This window comes from Acanthaster planci, linkage group LG19 (assembly GCF_054643075.1).
Source record: "Acanthaster planci isolate LZ-2023a linkage group LG19, COTS_SCS, whole genome shotgun sequence".
In the NCBI taxonomy this organism is placed as follows: Eukaryota; Metazoa; Echinodermata; class Asteroidea; order Valvatida; family Acanthasteridae; genus Acanthaster; species Acanthaster planci.
Window position 1 is genome coordinate 208,450 of NC_141795.1, and position 8,414 is coordinate 216,863.

The 8,414-nt window shown below is 45.4% G+C and overlaps 1 protein-coding gene across 3 annotated transcripts in view; it reads right to left on the reverse strand.

Moving 5' to 3' along the window:
* Positions 1-8,414, reverse strand: part of LOC110974180 (uncharacterized) — a 62,795-nt gene that overhangs the window by 42,834 nt on the left and 11,547 nt on the right. The window lies entirely within an intron of this gene.

Consider the following 8,414-nt stretch of genomic DNA (forward strand, 5'->3'; position numbering starts at 1 on the left):
AAGGCGACAAAGCATTTAGGGCTGAGGAAGATGGATGGAGGTGACGGGAGGAAGTACACCGCCGATAGCTCATTCGGGCTGGCGGGGGCTTTGGGGGAGAGTGGGAGAAAGAGAGAGATGATGGGGACAGGGGACAGCCAAGCACGTAGGAGGCTCACGCACGGTTTAGTCGGGACGAGACGACTCGGGGTATTAAGAGAGCGCGGCGCGCGCGGTGCCGGGGCCGATATGGAAGCACACGAGTATAATGATGATGAGGCAAAACACTCGGGGAGGAGGTCAAATGAATTGGGAAATGGAATGAGTGAGTGCCCCGCGGTGGGAAAATGAGGTGAGGAAGGGGAGGCAGGTTGCCAGAGATGATGGGTAAGGAAATGGGGGTGAGAGGTAGGACTGGGGGAGAACTCCTGAGTAAGACTGAGGAAAGGGTAATAAACGACCGTGGGAAAATGGAGACGCGAGGGATGTTGCAGATTAAGCCATCATTACGTATCAAGCAGAAAACAGAACTGAAAAAAACTCCATATCCTTTAATCTGATAGGTGTATCTGTTACTGAGTGAGCTTTTCCTCAGAATTTGGGCGTTTCAAGGCTACAGCTTGAAGGTACGCATGAGTCTGTGCTTAAGGCTAGCTGCAAGCCACTGTCCATGGAGGTGTGTGTAAGCCCAGCCAGGTTATTTGGACACGGCGTAAGAGACATTACTCAACAGGAAGCCATTAGCGATCTTGTTACCTTGAACTTGTAAACTTATAAACTGTTGAATAAGATTGTTGCAGGGGCGTGTTTTAGCGATCCGGGCCAAAAACTTGTTTCAGCTTTGGTCATTGGTTAAACTTCGCGATTTGGTCATGCCTCTGTGAAGTCATTGTTCCGACCGAACGAGAACTGAAGGTTGGACTTGATTCAGCGCCGGTTCAAAATGGCGGAAAATATACAGGCAATTTTTGTCGCCCCTGCTGGGAGACGTGATGAAAAGGAGGAAAAAATTTACAGCAGTGGACATTAAAGGTTGAGAGAGTGAGAGAGAGAGAGTTCATCCGATTGCAGGGTGAAGGGGTGGTCGGGGAAATGTGGCTTGATTGGACAGGTAACGTGAGCATGTACAGGTAGTGTGTCTCCCCCCTGACAAGCACGAGGTTACTAAAAGCTCGTTAATTGGCAGACTACATGCATTAGGGGAATTAACGTCAGTCGGGCTCCCGTAAACAAGCAGTCTGTTGGCCAGACGCCGCGGCAAGAGTGGCATTTATAATGATAATGCCTGTCACTCCATGCGATCTCGGAGACAGTTCACTCCCCATGCTGACCGTCACTTTATTCCCCATTTCCCATCCGGCAGCGGGTTTAACTACGTTAGCGTCAATTGCCTGTCTGCTTTGCCCACTTGTGTTAATCTCCACGCGTCACCGATCTTGCCTGATTACCGTATTTGCTTGTCAATTAACAACCGCGCAAGATTTTAAAGGGATCAAGAGGGAATACTTCACGGTACAATACGAATCCGTATTTTTCGGACGCCCGCAGTGTGTGGTGATATCAACTCTCACCAAGTGGTAAGCATTTCGCTTTACCATTTAGAAAATTTACCAGGAATATCAATGATTCCTAGATACCATTCTATCAGAAGAGCACCATTCTGGTGACAGCCTTTCACAATCAAATTAATAAACAATCAGTACTAATCAATGTGAAATAAGTGCGATCCTCAAAAAACGTAATGCGGCAAAAGTGCATCGTTAAGCAACATCCCAAGAGTGATGTTCTGCACACTTTGGCCGCCCATACGAATATAGGAATTATGAGAATGGTCTTGCATGTAAAGTTAACAATCGTTGTAATACCTCCCCTCTTTATATGTGGACGGCCGAGGATGAATTTAAGCCTGCAAGTCTGGAAAGTGCTGTGAAGTTTTGGTGCACAACGCTCTGGCAAAAGTATTAGGTTCATTATCTGCATTGTGGTAACTTCAGTCCACGTCGGCTCCGTTCAGTAAGTCGCCCTTTAGTAGCCCTCTGGGTTTTCCAAATACACAAAACAGCAACCAGTGTTATCTCGGGCCTATATGCGCATTACGGGGTAATTGGTCAGGGTTTACGGGAATATACTTATTGATGCCAATATCCACCATTCAATCCACGGTGGAAAATGTTCCGGATTTCCTGCGATAATACAACGAAGCGAGTCAAGAAGGCCCAGAATGAGGGAGGCCAGCTTGCATGCTTGAACTCACGACAATATCTGGTAGTGAATTCCCAGACGGGATCCACTGAAGTTTTTTTGCTAGCAATAATATTGACAGGATAATGACAGCCCAATCACTGTCATGCATGCACAACGTATGCAACGATACTTCTTTTTACAAATTTTCATTTGGGTACATACAACTTATCGGGCACGGAACAAAACAGGTTCCTGAAACGATCACGCTGCTGACGAACACTTCTTTCGTATCTCATAAAGGGCGCCCTTAAACTACTACTACTACTCTCGAGACTTGCAATGAAACCTTAATGGCTAAAATTACGATGAGTGCTCCAAAGGCTCGATATCTTTAGGCTGCAAATTTTTCCACCGCAAAATTTGCTCCCGGGTCACCGAAAAACCACAAACTAGAGTTGCGAAAACAAAGTGATATTTTACTTTTAATCGATTTTGACACGAATTGGTACGATCATTTCACAGAGAACGCGTTTTAGAGCCGAGTCAATGCACTGTAGAAACCAACGCCCATTTAAACGCGTCTTTACGTTTCCTATAATTGTAAACATGTGACCGTTTAATATGAAACGCCTATTCGGAAATAAACGTGTTTCTGGGTTCAAAAGTGTTACCACCTGACAAACACGTTTTATATTTTGTTATCAACACCCGAATGTGTCATTGTGTCTACATTTATTAATAACACATCAACATGTATTTTGTTTAAGAAATCAACACCACAACATGTTTAGCTTTGCATTTTTAACACCACAGCACGCATTTAAAAGGCATTGAAACATTAGCACTTGTATTGTTTTTACAGTGCACTGAGTGACTGGAACCGAATGAGAAACTTCAGCTTTCCCAAGCAAGCGACAGACAGGGGAGGTTAGCTGAAGAATGATGCTTGGGGCACACACCACACTAATGATTTTCATCGAATCCCCTTTTTAGGGGCATTTTCATCAAAATTGTTCATTTCTAAGAGAACCTACTGAACAAAATGCCCCCCCCCCCACAGGAATGGCTTACCCCTATGCATTTGCTCCCTCAGAAACACTGTTGAGCACGAGCAAGTGTGGAGACAAGAGTGCTCCCCCTTCCGTGCTTTACAACACATCTCCGGTGCCACCCTCGAGTTATCTTCGTCCCACCATCCATCTCCGATCCCACAACTGTGTTGATTAACGACACTTAGCACACCAGGCGGCTTGCAACACAAGCTGGCATGGTCCACTTGGAGGAGAATATACAGAACGAGGGACTAAGACCCCGTCGCCGGGCACAATATCGACTTCGAAAAGCTGATCGCCAAAACGCTGTTGCCGCAAGAGTTCCATGCGGCTCGACCGGGACGGTGGGCACGCGCTGCTCAATTGCTCGTGAAGAAAGCCGAAGTGACACTCAAGGATGCGGCTGAAGGACCCTGACACTTAGGGACAGAACTGCGAGAGAAGGAAGAGAAACAGGGGACGGTGAAGGGTATGCAACTGGTGAAGATGACGGAATAGAACGAGCATGGAGGTTCAGATGACGCAAGAGAGGAGGAAAACGGCATGAAATGCTGGAAGCGAGAGGTTTCATTACGCGACACGGGTGGGTGGATACCGAGATAGATTGCAAAAAGGCAATGAAAGGGGGAGGGGAAGAGAGGGATAAAGGGGGGGGGGAGCAGATAGTACATGGATTAAGAAAACAAAGGATCACAGAGACACCGAATAATGGAGATGATGCACGGTAAATGAAGGTACCACTGAGCAAACAGGAAAGTAATATGTAAACAGAAGCGACAGGTAAAGCGTTGGTAGGGAAAAACGGGGAAGATATCTTGGACAGGAAGCTACAGGTTGAACGAGCGAAACCTTAGCTTTCGCATTGCACTGTGCACGTATCACCATATATGTATGTATTACAGTGTCAAATGTGCATTTATTAAAAGAACTGTTTGTGACTTGTTTCTCAAATTACGAGATGCAAACGATCACACAGAAATTCACACCGTTATGAGCAGCCAAACAGGTACTCGGCCTGATCGTGATCTAATGCTACAGGCCAATGGCAAGTCCAAAATGATCAATCATTCGCCCACTAACCCGGATGTCCAGGGTCGGAGCACTGTGTCAACGTGAATCCAGGTATATGTAGAAGGTGTCGAAGGCTATTTGACAACTGTTTTCTGTCTTTTTTTTAATGAAAACCAACAGTCCTCCATGCGACCCAGGAAAAATCGAAAGGTATGCAGTAAAGATATATTCAAGATCGCAATTTTTATATATTATTCTATATACTTGCTTTGTTTTGAGGGGAAAAATGAAGCACACCGCGGTCGGCATTTCAACTGCAGGTTTAGTTTGCGAATAATGATACCTCATTTTAATAATAATGTAACATTAACCTTTTCTCCATATGGAAACTAACAGTGAGTTGGCTACTCTGTATGGTGATGTGGTGTGTAATGTAGGCCAGCCAAGTGTTTCTCTTCACATGGCGTGAATTAAAGCGCATTTTGATGGCATAAATCACAAAATCGCCGCTGATGATAAATTTATTTCCTCTCTCTGAAAGTGACGTTGACAAGCCCCATCCATAACTACCCGTATATGTGTCAGCTTGAGCTAACGTATTACTCTCTCTCTCCAATTCGCCGACTACAAGACACGGCGGCGCCACTGGAGGCCGATGATAGCACCAAATCCAGCTTTTTTCATGCCGCATCTCTAATTCCAGTATATGGTACACTTAACGGCGAGGGATCCCAACCGGTATGGTAGCCACGCTATGTAATATTAACTTTTATTTGGCGTGCTTTTTTTAACAGCAGGCAGAGATCACGCTTCGTTATAATGGTGGATGGAAGCGCGTGAGCTCGAGTGGTCGAACGGCACTGTGAGTTTCGGCAAGTTTGATTGCGTGTAACGAGGACGCCTATTGGTCAGAATGCAACAAGAAACGCCCATACTCTAGACAAACCTTCAAACAAAGACCCATCGACCAGTTACCTTTCAGGTGCAGATTGCATCATCTGGACACGCCTCTCCAACTCTCTACACGATTTTCGGCCACGGTACCGGTAGCTGGGACAGGAGGTTTGCTTTAACAAATCAACTGTCTACAAGGAAAAGGTCACTTACGCTCAGAGAAAAAAAAATTATTTTAACAACAAACGTCTGCCTAAAAATATCCGATCATTATTTCTAATGCGCATTCACACGCATGACCTTTTAGGGGTGATTGGTGCAACGATTTGATTTGCGTGTGTGCCATTTATAATATCTACTACAACTTTCACACTGTTGTTAAAAACTTACACCTTGACATTCTTTCTATAACAGCTGTCAGAGAGAGAAGTAATAATGCATTTACCTATGACGTGAATGGGAAAAACAATTCGATATGACTTTAGTGGGGGGGGGTTCAGGCCTATCCTTTATATATTGATTCTTTTTTTTTTTAAGACAGGCCGATAAAGCCAAATTTGCCCAGGACAGCTGCCAATCAGAGGCCGGTGTATGCCCCAGTTGCGCTCAAGCCGTTTCTCTGCTTTATATCTGGCGAAGACGCGAACTGATGAGGCTTCGGGTGATCACATCAGGTACGCCTGGACACGGTGCAAGGGCCCGGGAAACTGATTACCATAATTACGAATTAAGGGGGGAGGAAATCGAGGAGATTGGCCCACGAGAATGAGGTGTATAGGTTCGGGGCTTGCGTCGCTGGACCTAAAAACTGGAATTTGCCATCGATTGCGGAGAGTAGCTTGTTGTGATAGCGGGACCCTGCAGCACCTATCTCCTGACAACCGGAATTGTTGAGAGAACACACAGGATATCCAATTTCAAGACCAAGGAAACTTTGAATCGAAGATGCAATAGTGGAAATGTAACTCTCACTCTGTAAAGCTGACCTATAATAAACCGTCGCCAAACTTCAGAGTAATGTAAAGATTAGTTTTTATTGTTTGACTATTTCATGTGATGTGTCACTTACATGGATGTTAACAAGTCACGCACAGACAGCATCAACGTCATATTTTCGAATAGCGAAGCTTGGTTGTTATATTTTATATGCCAGACAAGACAATCTTAAGCAACTTGGCAGTGCAGTGCTAAATAATCGGACAATAGATAACATGTGTGCTTCCATCGCATGGATGAAATCGTCCCTTCATCCTGAGTTTCTCTCAGCAAAGCGGGATAGAGAAAAGCCATCCGAAATTGCAACCAGTATGCCGGTCTACTTTCCTGCAGTTGAGACAGAAATTCAAAAAGACAGCCTACAAAAATACAAGACGAGAGAAAACCCACGAATCCCGACCATGATCCGTGTTTATAACAGAACGAAGAAAATTATGCGGAGAGTCGGCAGCGGCGCGCTGGGTGAAATATTATAAGGAGGGAAACCGCCGTTATGGATGGGCAGAGAGGATGTGCCAATCTCTCAAACGATCTATCACTCGTTTCAGCTTGTCGCTACTGTTAAAAGCAAACAAATTGAATTAATTTATTGAGGCCTCCAGCACGGATAGAGTGGGAGAAAGCGACCGGCATTATACTAATCATTTACTCGGGTGCTGACAAGTGTCATCAGCCGCGTCTTTTGGTTAAGGAAATGGCTGCTTTTTACAGAAATTGCAGCTTTTAACTGGGGGATCGTGCAGGGTGTACGCTCCTATCAGTCACAATCATACGTGATTTCTCTAATGAAGTTGATGCGCACATTCGTCAACGTTCGGACATTATCGGCGGGCGTAGGCGTAGATGGCGCTCATGACTTTGATTTGTAAGTCATAGTAGAATTTGGTGCTTTCGGTGAGCCACGACATGAGCGCACTATCCAGATTAAAAAACGCACTCAAGTCCTCGTTCTTGCAGTCTATCACTCGGTAACTTCGCATTGAGAACGGTCCAAGGCCCAATTTCATAATTAAAAACAAGAAACATGTCAACATTATTAATTGCAGGGTGAGAAGTGGAGTGGTATAGAATAGAATGCCCTTCGGCACTTTGCCGTGTAATGTGTAGCTAGGAGATAAACAGTGGATGTTCCACTGTCAAATGACATAACGTGTGAAAATTACTTAACGGCAACATGTGGCTAAGCAACATCAAGCAAGAAACCATGCATGCCTTTTGTGAAAATGTAAAGTCTGTCACGAGCTAAGGTGGCTCGTTAGGCCTGCGTTATCTCTGAGTTTCAGTTGTATGAATGAAATGACCGAGAATATCTCTCTCGATGAAGTACAAGTCCAGCGTCGCGGGTTGTTCCCCCCCCCCCTTTAAAGGGGCAAGTGGCTTGCCTGAGGACACATACGGTTAGCAGCTGGATTCGAAACCCCTGACCTTATTATGAACCAAGATAACCCTAACCACAAGGTAAATTCAGTTCTGAAATTTAAAAAAAGGGAATTCCAAATATTAAGTAGGCATGGAGACTTTGTTGAGTATTGTCCATGCAGTACATTGCAAAGGACTGCTTATGAAGTACGAAACAAGGAAGTCAGCTCATCTGAAAGAAGGTTGCATGCCTAACCGCGCAAGTGCAAAAGTGACTATGCTCGTGCATCCATTGGGTTTTGCGTCATCTTATCCCGTGTAGGAAACGACGGTGTGTAAACCTACGACTCCAACTGTCATTGGGACTGGGTGCCAGTCTAGCCTACCCAGAATGCGGGAAACTAGTTGGATGGGCCCGGGCAACGGGGTCAAGACCGGGGTTCGCAAAAAGGAGGTTCTGCGGGGGTAGATCCCCAGATTAAGAGGCAGTCACTTGATGGGGGAAAATGAGATCGTGACGAAGGATCACAGGTTTTGCGTGGGGGGGGGTTCTGCAATCTGTTTACAACATCCTCAATGCACGAGAGGCCTCTTGCTACTCCACACATCCAAGTGCAAGGGGGACAAGCGGGCTCGATATTTTGGGCGCTAACACATACGTCCTAATTGAACTGTACCAGGCTAGGATTTCGTGGCATCTACTTCACGATCTCGACACTTCCGTATGCTGTAACTCACTGCTTAGAACGGATGTCACCTGTCAGCAGAAATGGCATTACACAACTAAGTTTTAACCTCTCAGATTCAAACTGCACCGGGAGCAACGGGAAAGTCGACAGTGAACCTAGTTCCCCTCAGCCGAAGCCTAAACAGACTTCCCTTCAGCTCTCGTGAGTTCTAGGGCCCATCTTTGGAACTGTTGATAACATTAGTACAATA